This window comes from Saccopteryx leptura, chromosome 9, assembly GCF_036850995.1.
Source record: "Saccopteryx leptura isolate mSacLep1 chromosome 9, mSacLep1_pri_phased_curated, whole genome shotgun sequence".
NCBI classification, from domain to species: domain Eukaryota; kingdom Metazoa; phylum Chordata; class Mammalia; order Chiroptera; family Emballonuridae; genus Saccopteryx; species Saccopteryx leptura.
Window position 1 is genome coordinate 43,567,710 of NC_089511.1, and position 14,384 is coordinate 43,582,093.

General features: G+C 44.4%; 1 pseudogene; it reads right to left on the reverse strand.

Annotated features, from left to right (window-relative positions):
• Positions 1–2,001: 2,001 nt before the first annotated feature.
• LOC136381486 (Wilms tumor protein 1-interacting protein-like) lies at positions 2,002–14,108 on the reverse strand (annotated as a pseudogene).
• Between the last annotated feature and the right edge of the window lie 276 nt (positions 14,109–14,384).

Genomic DNA, 14,384 nt, shown 5'->3' on the forward strand with positions numbered 1-14,384 from the left:
GGTACATATCCAAAGGAAATAAAAACTATTTTAAAATATATCTGCACCCCATGTTCACAGCATCGTTAGTCACAGCACCCAAGACATGGAAATAACCTGTGTCCATCGATGATTGAATGGAGTACATATCTACAATGAAGTATGACTCAACCACGAAAAGGTGGAAATCCTGCCATTTGAGGCAACTTGAATAATCCTTATGGGCAAAAAACTGAGATCATAAATACTGTATGGGTTCTGGCCATTTGGCTCAGTGGTAGAGTGTCACCCTGGCATATGGATATTCCAGGTTAACTTCCCAGGCAGGGAAGATAAGAGATGTGACCATCTGCTCACCACCCCTCCCTCTCTCCCTTCTTTCTCTCTCTCTCAGCAATCCCCCCCCATTTACCGCCATGGCTCAACTGGCTCAAACAAGTTTGCCCTGGGCACTGAGAATGGCCCCATACCTCCACCACTCACTATGAAAATGGCTCAGGTACAGAGGAACAAAGCCAACAGCCCCAGACAGTCAGAGCATCACCCCTAGTGGGCTTGCCGAGTGGATCTCAATGGGGGCACATGCAGGAGTCTGTCTCTGTCTCCCTTCCTATCACTAAAAAAAAAAAATCTCTGTGTTGTTTAGATGTGTGAGTTGTACAAATATGTATACTTATCCAAAATCTTTCTACTATGTTTAATATTTGTTTGCAGTACTATATAAAAATTGTGCTTGAAAACAAAAACAAACATAAAATGTGCCAGAGATAAGAAATGGTCAAAGAACGATGGGGACATGTCAAAGGGCACAGAAGCCACTGGAAGAGACTTCTACTGGCCAAAGTTTAGACAATTTGTGCATCAGAAAGAGTAATGACCGTATTGTAACACCTTGCAAGAATAACAATCCTTAAGTATACATGAATATTCATAAGACCTGGGCAGGTTGTTTCAGTGGATAGAGTGTCAACCTGGCATGCAGGCATTCCAGGTCAATCTCCAGGCAGGGCACACATGAGAAACAACCATCTGCTTCCCTTCCTCTCCCTCTCCCCTTTTTTTCTACCCCTCCTGCTGCCAGTAGCTCAACTGGTTCAAAAATCAGCTCTGGGTGCTAAGCATAGCTTGATTGATTAGAGCATTGGCCCCCGACAGAGTTGCCAGGTGGGTCCCAGCCTGGGCACATGCAGGAGAGTCTGTCTCACTATCTCCCCTTCTCCACATAAAAAATAGAATACTCATAAAAGAAAAAATACATTATCCCCCATTCAAGTTTAAAACTTTCTTAATAGAAAGTATTCAAACATTTCCTGGGGAAATGCACCATCAATAAAAACCTCAAGGAATTCTCACAGGCATACTCTCACAATCAAAAATTATAAAACATGAGAAAACAAGAATCGCGACCAAGAAAGAGGAGAAACATTAAATAGTAGGAGTTCAAAGATATCAGATAGTGGAAATATTAGATGTATAATATAGTATAGGCATGTCTAACATGCTTACTAAATAAAACCAGATGTCTAAAGCATGAGACTACAAAGATTTCAAGGAGAGGACATCAAAAGCAACACTTATAAACAAAGATTTATTACACTGTATAAAGAATTTCTTTTCATCAGAAGACTTCATTTAGAAAGTAATGAAGTACAATTAGGTTAGGTGAAGAATTTACATCACACATAATCAACCAAGAAATTTTATCCAAGACGCATGAGGAACTCCTACAGTAATGGACAGATAAGTGTTTTTCTGCTGTTGCAAAAACAGCTTTTCAAAATGATTTGACTTAACACTGTGCCTGTATCATACTTTTATAAAATAAAATATTAAAGGCCCTGGCCAGGTAGCTATGTTGGTTAGAGCGTTTTCCCGATACAACAAGGTTGCATGTTCAAACCCCAGTCAGGGTACATACAAGAATCAACCAATGAATACATAAATAAGTGGAACAACAAATCAATGTTTGTCTCTCTCTCTCATTCCTAGGTGGTCCATGGTGCAAGAGGAGCCAGAAAGAGGTTACCTATCACAGGAGTCACAGGTGAAGCAATCGGCATGATATAGGCTCCCCATTACCTGGCACGCTTGCCTTGCTCTGTAGATACCAAGCCCACACTTGATGCAAATGCCTGTGGGAGAAGAGGCAGGACAGAGCAATTAGTAACATAAATATGCAGCTGGTGCATCCAAATCCCAGCCCTAATGCTCCCCACCAGCCCGACCTTGGGCAAGTGAACTTCTCTAGGCCTCCATCACGCACTCACTAATGCCTAATCTGGGACGATACGGGACCCACTACTTAGGGTTAGTTGCTGTTGCTGTTCAGCAGAGCACCTGGTACAGAGTTATTCTCGCATCAAAATCATCATGACCAGTTTATACCTAGAAAGTCACCCACAGCCTGCTCTTAGGACTACAGAAAAATCCTTTTTTATGTCTATGAGACAAAAAGAACGAAGATCACACAGACACAAGCAGAGCAGTCACTGACCCTCCCCGGTCATACTGTCCTCATCTGAACCGTAAGGCTCACTTATTCTTGTCCAGTCAGGACTCTGACGGCAATAACCTGCCACATGCCCTGCACATTTAGGTGGTGGACATTCTGCCATGCACCAATCAAGTCCCCACCCTCAAGGAGCCTGTATTCCAGTGGAAGGACACAGACCCCAACACATAAATATCTGAGAAATAAAGTGCTATGGAAGAAAATAAGGCTGTTTAAAACCATGTCTGTGTGATATTTAAGTAGGGCAGTCAGAGCAGGTTTGGTGATCAGATGAGATCTGAGCAGAGGTTTAAAAAATAAGGGAGGGGTCCCAGCCAGGTGACTCAGTGGCTCAATATTTGTCCTGGTGGACCAAAGTCACAGGTTCAATCTCTAGTTAGTGTATGCACAAGAAGCAACCAGTGAGTGCACAACTAAGTGGAACAACTTGATGCTTTTCTCTCTCTCTCTCTAAAAAACAGAAAAGTGGATGTCAGAGAAATGGCGGCATGAGGAGCGATACTGATAAATATCCCCAAAATTTCAACAAGTTCTTCAATCAGAGACAGAAAAAACTATCCTTGGAGCGTCTAGAAGTCCCACACTGAACAAGAAGTACTATCAACAAAAGCACCCTCTGATGCCGTTAAGGAAAAGGAAATCGAATATCATGGATACAAAAGACAGAGAGGTAGCACAGATAGATGAGGAAATATCAATGGAGAAAAAATTTAATATATTGGAAACCTTGGAGCTAAATGACAGAGAATTTAAAATAGAAATCCTAAAAATATTCAGAAATATACAAGAAAACACAGAAAGGCAATTTAGGGAGCTCAGAAAACAACTCAATGAACAAAAAAAATATATCACCAATGAAACTGAAACTATAAAAACAAATCAAACAGAGATGAAAAACTCAATTCACAAACTGAAAAACGAGGTAACATGCTTAGCTAATGGAACAGGCCAGATAGAAGGTAGGATTAGTGAAATAGAAGACAAGCAACTTGAAGCACAACAGAGAGAAGAAGAAAGAGACTCAAAAATTTTTAAAAATGAGAAGGCGCTACAGAAATTGTCTGACTCCATCAAAAAGACTAACATAAGAATAATAGGTATATCAAAATGAGAAGAGAGAGAAAATGGAATGGAGAACATATTGAAACAAATAATCGAGAACTTCCCAAGCCTGTGGAAAGAATTAAAGCCTAAAATTCAACAAGCAAACAGAACACCGAGTTTTCTTAACCCCAATAAACCTACTCCAAGGCACATCATAATAAAATTGGCACAAACAACAAAGAAAAAATTCTCAGGCAGCCAGGGAAAAGAAGAATACAACATATAAAGGAAGGCCTATTAGATTATCATCGGATTTCTCAACAGAAATTCTACAAACTAGAAGAGAGTGGACCCCAATATTTAAGTCCTGAAAGAGAGGAACTTTCAGCCAAGAATACTATACCCATCAAAGCTATCCTTCAAATACGAAGGAGAAATAAAAACATTCACAAATACAGAAAAGATGAGGGAATTGATCATCAGAAAAACCCCACTCCAGGAATTACTAAAGGGAGTTTTCCAACCAGATACAAAGAACAAAACAAAACAAAACCACAAGTAAAAGCTCCACCAACAACACAATAAAACCAAATTTAAACTGTGACAACAAAAACAAAAAAAGGGGGGGGGGGAGAGGACGGAGATTAACAGTAGCAAAGGACCATGGAGTGCAGAAGTACTCACAAGATAGTGTACTACAATGAACAGGGTAGGAACACTTTTCATTACTTAATGGTAACCACCCTTGAAAAAACCACCACTGAAGCACATGACTTAAAAAAGATAGCAACAGAGGAAAGAAGTATGAAATACAACCGAACAAAAACAAAGCATAGAAAAACAAAAGAGAAGAATCAAACAAGATACAAAACTAACAGAAAGCAATTTGTAAAATGGCAATAGGGAACCCACAAGTGTCAATAATTACACTAAATGTAAATGTAATTACACTAAATGTCACCAATAAAAAGACACAGAGTAGCAGAATGGATTAAAAAAGAAAATCCAACTGTATGCTGCCTACAGGAAACACATCTAAGCAAGGATAAAAACAAACTCAAAATGAAAGGCTAGAAAACAATACTCCAAGCAAATAACATCCAAAAAAAAGCAGGTATAGCAATACTCATATTTAATAATGCTGACTGAAAGACAGCAAAAGTACTCAGAGACAAAAATGGTCATTTCATAATGATTAAGGGGACACTGAATCAAGAAGACATAACAATTCTTAATATAGATGCACCAAACCAAGGAGCACCAAAATATATGACAGCTACTTATTGACCTTAAAACAAAAACTGACAAAAATACAATCATACTTGGAGACCTCAATATACCACTGATGGCTCTAGATCGTTCATCCAAACAGAGTATCAATAAAGATATATTGGCCTTAAACAAAACACTGGAGCACCTGAATATGATAAACATCTACAAGACATTTCATCCCAAAGTTACAGAGTATACATTTTTCTCTAGTGTACATTTTTCTCTAGTGTATGGTCATTCTCAAGAATTGACCATATGTTGGGCCACAGAAATAACATCTGCAAATTCAGAAAAATCAAAATTGTACCAAGGATATTTTCTGATCATAAAGCCTTGAAACTAGAATTCAATTGCAAAAAAGAGGGGGAAAAAAACCAAAAATGTGGAAACTAAACATACTTTTAAAAAATAAATGGGTCAAAGAAAAAATAAGCGCAGAGATCAAAAGATATATACAGACAAATGAAAATGACAATACGACATATCAGAATCTATGGGATGCAGCAAAAGCAGTGATAAGAGGGAAGTTGATATCACTTCAGGCCTATATGAACAAACAAGAGAGAGCCCAAGTGAACCACTTAACTTCACACCTTAGGGAACTAGAAAAAGAAGAACAAAGACAACCCAAAACCAGCCAAAGAAAGGAGATAATAACAATCAGAGCAGAAATAAATGAAATAGAGAACAGAAAAACTATAGAAAAAATTAATAGAACAAGGAGCTGGTTCTTTGGAATGATCAACAAAATTGACAAACCCTTGGCAAAACTCACCAAGGAAAAAAAAAAGAAAGGACTCATATAAACAAAATACAAAATGAAAGAGGAGAAATCACCATGGATATCATAGATATACAAAGAATTATTGTAGAATACTATGAAAAACTATATGCCACTAAATTCAACAATCTAGAAGAAATGAATAAATTCCTAGAAATACAACCTTCCTAGACTGAGTCAAGAAGAAGTAGAAAGCCTAAACAGACCAATTAGCAGGGAAGAAATAGAAAAAACTATTAAAAACCTCCCCAAAAATAAAACTCTGGCCCAGACGGTTATACTAGTGAATTCTATCAAACATTCAAAGAAGACTTGCTTCCTATTCTACTCAAAGTCTTCCAAAAAATTGAAGAAGAATCAATACTTCCAAACACATTTTATGAGACCAACATAACCCTCATACAGAAACCTGGCAAGGACGGCACAAATAAAGAAAACTACAGACCAATATCTCTAATGAATACAGATGCTAAAGCAAATCGAATACAACAACATATTAAAAGAATAATACATCATGATCAAGTGGGACTCATCCCAGAATCTCAAGGATGGTTCAACATACATAAAACGGTTAACGTAATACACCATATCAACAAAACAAAGAACAAAAACCACATGATCTTATCAATAGATGCAGAAAAGGCATTCGATAAAATACAACACAATTTTATGTTTAAGACACTCAACAAAATGGGTATAGAAGGAAAATATCTCAACATGATAAACACCATATATGATAAACCATCAGCTAACATCATATTAAATGGCACAAAACTGAAGGTTTTCCCCCCTTAAATCTGGAACAAAACAGGGTTGTCCACTCTCTCCACTCTTATTTAACGTGGTGCCAGAGCAATCAGACAAGATAAAGAAATAAAAGGCATCCATATCGGGAAAGGAGAAGTAAAGGTATCACTTTTAGCAGATGATATAATCCTATACATCGAAAACCCCAAAGAATCTACAAAAAGACTACTATAAACAATAAACCAATACACTAAGGTTGCAGGATACAAAATTAATATACAAAAGTCTATAGCCTCTCTATATGCCAACAATGAAACATTAGAGAACAAACTCAAAAAAATAATCCCCTTCACGATTATAACAACAAAAAAATAACTAGGAATAAACATAACAAAGAATGTAGAGGACCTATATAATGAAAACTACAAAGCATTGTTAAGGGAAATCAAAAAAGATACAATGAGATGGAAAAATATTCCTTGTTCTTGGATAGGAAGAATAAATATAATCAAAATGGCCATATTACCCAAAGCAATATACAAATTTAATGCAATTCCCATCAAATTTCCTATGACATTTTTTCAAGAAATGGAACAAAAAATCATCAGATTTATATGGAACTATAAAAACCCCCAAATAGCCAAAGCAATCCTAAAGAAAAAAGATGAAGCTGGGGGCATTACAATACCTGACTTCAAACTATATTATAGGGCCACGACAATTAAAACAGCATGGTATTGGCAGAAAAATAGACACTCAGACCAAGAGAACAGAATAGAAAGTTCAGAAATAAAACCACATATATATGGCCAAATAATTTTTTGATAAAGGGGCCAAGAACACACAATGGAGAAAAGAAAGCCTCTTCAACAAATGGTGCTGGGAAAACTGGAAAGCTACATGCAAAAGAATGAAACTCGACTAGAGTTTGTCCCCTTGTACTAAAATTAATTCAAAATGGATCAAAGACCTAAATATAAGACCTGAAACAATAAAGTACATAGAAGAAGACATAGGTTCTAAACTCATGGACTTTGGTTTTAAAGAGCACTTTATGAATTTGACTCCAAAGGCAAGGGAAGTGAAGGCAAAAATAAATGAATGGGACTACAAAAGACTAAGAAGTTTTTGCTCAGCAAGAGAAACTGACAACAAAATAAACAGCCAACTAAATGGGAAATGATATTTTCAAACAACAGCTCAGATAAGGGCCTAATATCCAAAATATACAAAGAACTCATAAAACTCAACAACAAATAAACAAACAATCCAATAAAAAAGTGGGAAGAGCACATGAACAGACACTTCTCCCAGGAAGAAATACAAATGGCCAACAGATACATGAAAAGATGCTCATCTTCATTAGTTATTAGAGAAATGCAAATCAAAACTGCAATGAGATACCACCTCACACCTCTTAGATTAGCTATTATAAACAAGACAGGTAATAGCAAATATTTAAGAGGCTATGGAGAAAAAGAAACCCTCATTCACTGTTGGTGGGAATGTAAAGTAGTACAACCATTAGGAAGAAAGTATGGTGGTTCCTCAAAAAACTGAAAATAGAACTACCTTATGACCCAGCAATCCCTCTACTGGGTATATACCCAAAAACTCAGAAACACTGATACGTAAAGACACATGCAGCCCCATGTTCATTGCAGCATTGTTCACAGTGGCCAAGACATGGAAACAACCAAAAAGCCCTCCAATAGATGACTGGATAAAGAAGACGTGGCACATATACACTATGGAATACTACTCAGCCATAAGAAATGATGACATCGGATCATTTACAACAAAATGGTGGGATCTTGATAACATTATACGGAGTGAAATAAATCAGAAGAAACCAAGAACTGCATTATTCCATACGTAGGTGGGACATAAAAATGAGACTAAGAAACATGGACAAGAGTGTGGTGGTTACCAGGTGGGGGGGTGCACAAAGAAAACTAGAAAGAAGGTGACAGAGGACAATCTGACTTTGGGTGATGGGTATGCAACATAATTGATTGACGAGATAACCTGGACATGTTTTCTTTGAACATATGTACCCTGATTTATTGATGTCACCCCATTAAAATTAATAAAAATTAAAAAACAGAAAAGTATTTTTAAAACATTTTAAACAAAAAAGGGTGAAATTGCCTGACCAGATGGTGACGCAATGGACTGAGTGTCAGACTGGGACACAGAACACCCAAGTTCCAAACCCCGAGGTCACCGGCTTAGTGCAGGCTCATCCAGCTTGAGCACAGGCTCACCAACGTGAATGCACAGTAGCTACATTGATTGAGGGATTATAGACATGACCCCATGGTCGCTGGCTTCAGCCCAAAGGTTGCTGGCATGACCAAGGGGTCACTCATTTTCCTGTAACCCCACGGTCAAAGCACATATGAGAAAGCAATCAATGAATAACTAAGGTGTCGCAAAGAAAAACTGATGATTGATGTTTCTCATCTCTCCCTTCCCGTCTGTCTGTCCCTATCGGTTCCATTGTCTGCCTCTCTGACTCTGTTTAAAAAAAAAGAAAAGAAAGAAAGAAAAAGAAAAAAGGGAAGCTGCTAAGCAGGCACTAGGAATGACTGGGTGGAATCGGAGACCACCCCTTGCAGCACAGGGTGGGGAGCCTAGCAGGCAGAGGAGGGGCGGTACTAGAGAGGTCGCCAGCAATGCCAGGGCAAAGCCTGACACTACCCCTAGGAGACTCCCTGACCAGCCTTCCTGCAGACCCAGCCCACAGGTGGCCAGCCCACACAGCAGAAGTCCCCTTCCCAAAGTTACCCAGAGTGTCCCTGTCCCCAGAGGGCTTGAAGAATGTTCCACATGCCCTCTGAATCCAAAATCTTCTGGCTGCTCTAGGACAGGCTGCCCTCACCCATCCCCTCCTGCGTTCTACCTGATCTCTCTCCATGACATTTAACCATGGTCAAGCCTCTTCCAGCTTTAAAAAGACTTTCTCTTACCATCGGCCACCCATTTTCTTCCTCCCCTCAAGAAAGAAAGCTTAGTTCTACACTGTCATCTCCTAACTGTGCAAACTCATGACTTCCTCTTCAGATACTGCTGGAAAGGGACCTCTCCTCTTTGATTTCCAGGATATGACCTGCACCAGGCTTTCTGGTTCCTCTCCCTTCCCAGCTCTAGTGAGTATTCTCCTACTCTGTCTTGGGTCACCCATGCCTGTTCTCCCAGGGGTAGGAGGACTGCTTCATTTGCTAGCAAACCCAGGCAGGAATGTAGAGGTGGCTGCTGGGGACCTAGGTGAATGGAGGAGAGCCATGGACACCAGAAGTCACAGCCATGCCGCGGCTCTGATAACGGATACTGGATGGACACGCAGGCCCAGCATTGCTAACGGTCCTAATTTTTCAAGAAAAGTGAAATATCCAGATTTGTATGTAAAATATTTCCATACTGAAATTATTGACTTAAGTGTTTTGAAACTACAGACGGCAAACATACCATATCTGCAGGTCTCCCTGGGCAGTCCCAGACCCTCTCAACACCCCGCAGAGGGCTCTGCCCCAGCCATGACCCCTCTCCGCACTCACCGCTCCACCTCCCAGATGGCCTCCAGGCCACTCCAGGTCCAGAACAGAGGTCCAGGCTCCTCCATAAAACTGCTTCTCCTCCGAGTTACTGCTCAAGAAATGGCACGTTGGGAAGGCCAGGTTTCAGGAAACAACCGCGTCGGCTCTCTCCCACCTGCAACTCTGATCTCGGCCCCTGTGCCCTAATCTTGACTGAATTCCCTTCCCTCACTCCCACCACCTGATTCACCATCATCAATTCTCATCCCAATGGTTATTTCAACATCCTCATGGTGTCACAGCCTGGCCCCCAATCACACATCCCAAATATTGGAGCCAGACTTTGCTTTCTATTTTTCAATTTCTTAAAAAGATTTTATAAAATTGATCAATAAGAGTACATAGGTTGCAAGTGATCATTTCTATAAGACATTTCTTTCTAAAGTGAAAATGACCCACTCTCAAACCTTCGCTCTTGTCCATCTACTCTGAATACCCAATCTTTTCTTTCACTTGTCTAAGTTATCGGCCTATGTGGTAAAGAAAATAGAGGTCAGCTGCCTGCGGGACACAGGAAGAATGATGGGCTATGACCCTGCATCATGAGGTTTTTAGTTATCTTTGTAGTATCCTTAAATATGTGCTGCATCACTTTAACAAGAATATACTGAAGAAGAACCAGAAGCAGGAGGGACCTCAGAAATTCAGGGAGCAACCCAAGCCAGTAACGCAGTTGATCAGAGTGTCGTCCTGATAGCCAAGACTGTGGGTTCAATCCTCAGTTAGGGCATATCCAAGAATTAAACAATAAATGCACAGATACGTGGAACAACAAATCAATGTTTCTCTCTCTCTCTCTCTCTCTCTCTCTCTCTCTCTCTCCCTTTCTCTTTCTCTAAAAACATAAATAAAAAATAAAATCTTTGAAAACAATTCAGGGAGCAGAAAGTTTTAAGCAGAGTCAACTCCACCTATGGAAAGTGTTAGTGAGGTCCAGACCCACAAGGCCTGGCAAACACCCAAGAGAGTCACCAAGGTCATGTGCAAGAACTGGGTCAGCCCAGTAAGAGGAGATCAGAGTGGATGAGCAAAGACGATGCTAACCGGACACCCAGCTGAAAAGATGAGATGAAAGGGGCAACCAGACCTCGTGCCATGCAGCTTTCAGAATTTATGTTTTTAATAAGAAAAACCTTTCTTTAAGATTTTATTTATTCATTTTAGAGAGGAGAGAAAAAGAGAGAGAGAGAGAGAGAGAGAGAGAGAGAGAGAATGGGAGGAAGAGAAGGAAGCATCAACTCCTCCCATATCATATGTGCCTTGACCAGGTGAGCCCAGGGTTCCAGGTCGACGCTTTATCCACTGCGCCACCACAGGGCAGGGAAGACTCTTGTCCATATTTGTAACCAAAGGAAAAGCACCGGTGGGAAGAGGAAAGGTGAAGATGGGGTTGGAGATGGAAGGGTATTTGCCCTCAGATGACGTGGACATAAGAGCCTGTGGAGAAGGGAACAGGAAGCAACGGGGGAAGACAGCTGCTGACCTCAATATTCTCAGCAAAGGAGGAAAGGCAGGGCCAGAGGAGAGAGGAAGGTTCCTGAGGGAATCAGAGGGAACTGACCAAGGTTTAGGGCGATGGATGGTGCCGAGAAGACCAGAAGACCATCGCTCTGCCCCTGGCACGCAGCGAAAAAGGGAGCTGCAGTACAGGCACAGAGCTGGGCTCTGCAGGACAGACAGCGATTGGAGGAGGCAGAGGTACTAGTGAGATGCAGGCCACAGTCAGAACTAAAGATGACAGCAGCGCAGAAAAAACAGGGTGTGGCTCTGGGAGTGGGTGGCTGAGGACAAGGCAGAGAGGTCACCAAACTTAAAGAGGTTCCGGAAGCCTGAGGCTGTTGGCTGGCTAAAGGCAAGGGACTCCAAACTCGGTGAGGAGAGACAGAGGGAACAGGAGGTCAGCTGGTGCCAGAGCCAGGAAGGAAGGGGCCAGAGAGGAAGAAACACCCTGAGAAACAGGTTCATCACAGATCAGCTGAGCTCAGGCTACCTAAAAACGTCCTTGTGCAAAATTTTATACTATTCAGTTACCCATATTTTTAAAATCAGAAATATGTTACCTAAATCTGGCTTCTCTTGGGGAAAAAAGATATATCATCCTTCACCTCCCCCTCCCACATGGCTTCAATGGGACAGAACTGAGGGGCAGCTCCCTTTAGAAAGGAGGACCCACTGCCCCTTATGGTCTTGTGCCTGGGACCCCTTCACTTCTCCCATTAGCTGCCTGTGTATAGACACCTCCATTCCACACAGATTCATGAATACCTGCTGAGGCCCCAGAACACACCCACCAGCTTCTGCAAAGCGTAGGGACAGGTGAATGAATGGCCTTTTGTCCACAGAGCAATGGAAAGTCTTTCTCCTCAGAAGACAGTCCAGAGAGGAAACAGCTTCCTAACTCACTGCCTTGCTCCCAGGACACTCCCGGCCATGTCACAGCAGCCACACCACAAATTCTCACCCTGAAGCTCCCAGATGTGCTTACCCTCACAAAGGCAGCCCACACACTCCCTTGACCACCTGACCCCTCCTGGTCTGCAACCCAAGATAATGGAGTGCAACAAGCCACCTGCTCCTGGCCTGCTTTGCCCACATTCTTCCCTTTGCCTGCAATGCCCCCATCTGACCTGTCACATACAGCTTCCTCCTCCCCCCAGATCCAGCTCAGGGTGGTCCTGAGCTGCTAGCTGAAATGAATGCAGGGAACCCAGGTCAGCCTCCATCCCTGGCAGGATGAACACCAGCCGCCCCCCTACCCCCATTAGAGTCCGCTGCCTGGACTGTCCGCCCAGCAGTAAGGGAGGGAAGGAAGCCCCAGGCATCTTCTCAGAACCTCAAGCCTAAGAGTCCTATTGTTGTCCAAAGGACTAACAGGGTTCCGTGAGACCCAGGATCCGAATGGGAAATGAGGACTCAGAAACTGGTGAGGTTTGCAAATGCTGTCCAGCAGGATCCCCTCTGGAAACATGCCACATACAAAGCAAAGCTTAGAGAGAGGACAGCCCAGAGACTGGTTGGTCCCCTCTGCTACAGGGTGGACTCTCCCTCCCTCACACACTCTACCTGCAACAGCTACCATCACCAAACACTCAGGTAAGAGGTTGTCCGGTGGCAACCTGGCCACTTACTGCCCTGCTTACTGTCTACAAATGACACTGCTGCCAGGAGGGTAAACACCGGGATGATGGGTCCCTTCACAATTTAGGCCAACCGTGGTCACAAAGTAACCAGTAGGATGAACAGAAGCAAGTGCCAGGAGTTAAGAAGAAATTAGCCAGAAATGGCTTGTTGTGCCTACATATTTACATGGCTTTTTCTCCCAGTTGGGGTAGGGTTTCAACTCACTTTCCCAGAGCCCCTTTCTGGCTGGGAGACTGAGCCGCGAGGCCGGCGGTCCACACTCACAAACTTCCGGCGAAACACGCCACCGGCTCCCCTTCTCATCCCGGCCCCTAACAACGCCCAGCCCCAGTCACCCAGGCTGTGCTCGACCGAGCCGGACGCAACCCCGGGGCCGTCCCGACCGCTCACCGAAGGAATCCCGGGCCGTGCGCGCTTCCAGCGCCCGCTCCAGCTCTCGGGTCAACGCCTCCAGCCGCCGCTCCGCCGCGCTCGGGCCGCCCTCTCGGCCCAGGGGCAGCTGGAGCGAAGGCAGAGGGAAGGGGCCGGCCCGGCAGACTCGGGGGAGCGAGTCGGCGCGGGGCCGGCGCCGGGGAGGAGCAGTTCGGGGTAAGTGCCGGCCGAGCCGCGGGAGCCGAGACGGGACACGCTGGAGCGGGCGCTGCCCACCGACGGCGGGCTGGGACCGGGACGCCGGTCCGAGTGGCCTGAGCGCGGACTTCCGTGGCGCTGGTCGTAGCCCAGGCTGATGCCGCTGGAACGGGCGCTGCAGCTGCCGCCGCCGCTGTCGGAGCCCGGCAGGCTGGCCCGCGGGCTGCCCGCTGGCTGCGCGCTCATCTCGGGGACCACCGGCGCGGCCCTTCCCTCGGCTCAGTCCGTCCGTCCCGGCCTCCTTCCCTCGGCGGCCCAGCGCCGGCACCGCCTCGTCTCCCAGCCCGAGCCTCGGCCCCCGCCGACCCCGGTCCGGAGAGTCGTCGCCAGGCTGCAGCTCCCGCAGGGCCAGCCCTGCCAGGAGCAGAGCCGCCTCGTCCTCGGCTGCCCAGGAGCGCTGCATGGCCCGGCCCGCCGGCCGTCGCGCCTCACCTCCGCTTCAGCTTCCCGCCGCCACTCCGGCCGCGCCGCCGCATCGTCCGCCAGAACTCCGAGCCCGCCCCGGGAATCCTGGGCGCGGGGCGTGGCGGGGCCGGGCCGACGCCCGGGCCGGGTCGCTCTGCGGGCCACGATCGGTCCGGGACCCGTGGCGCTCGCGGCGCAGAAATGTGCGCTCGGAGACGCCGGCCACGCCCCCTTCCCCGCGGCCCCGCGACTGCGGGGAACTCCTTTGTGGGGC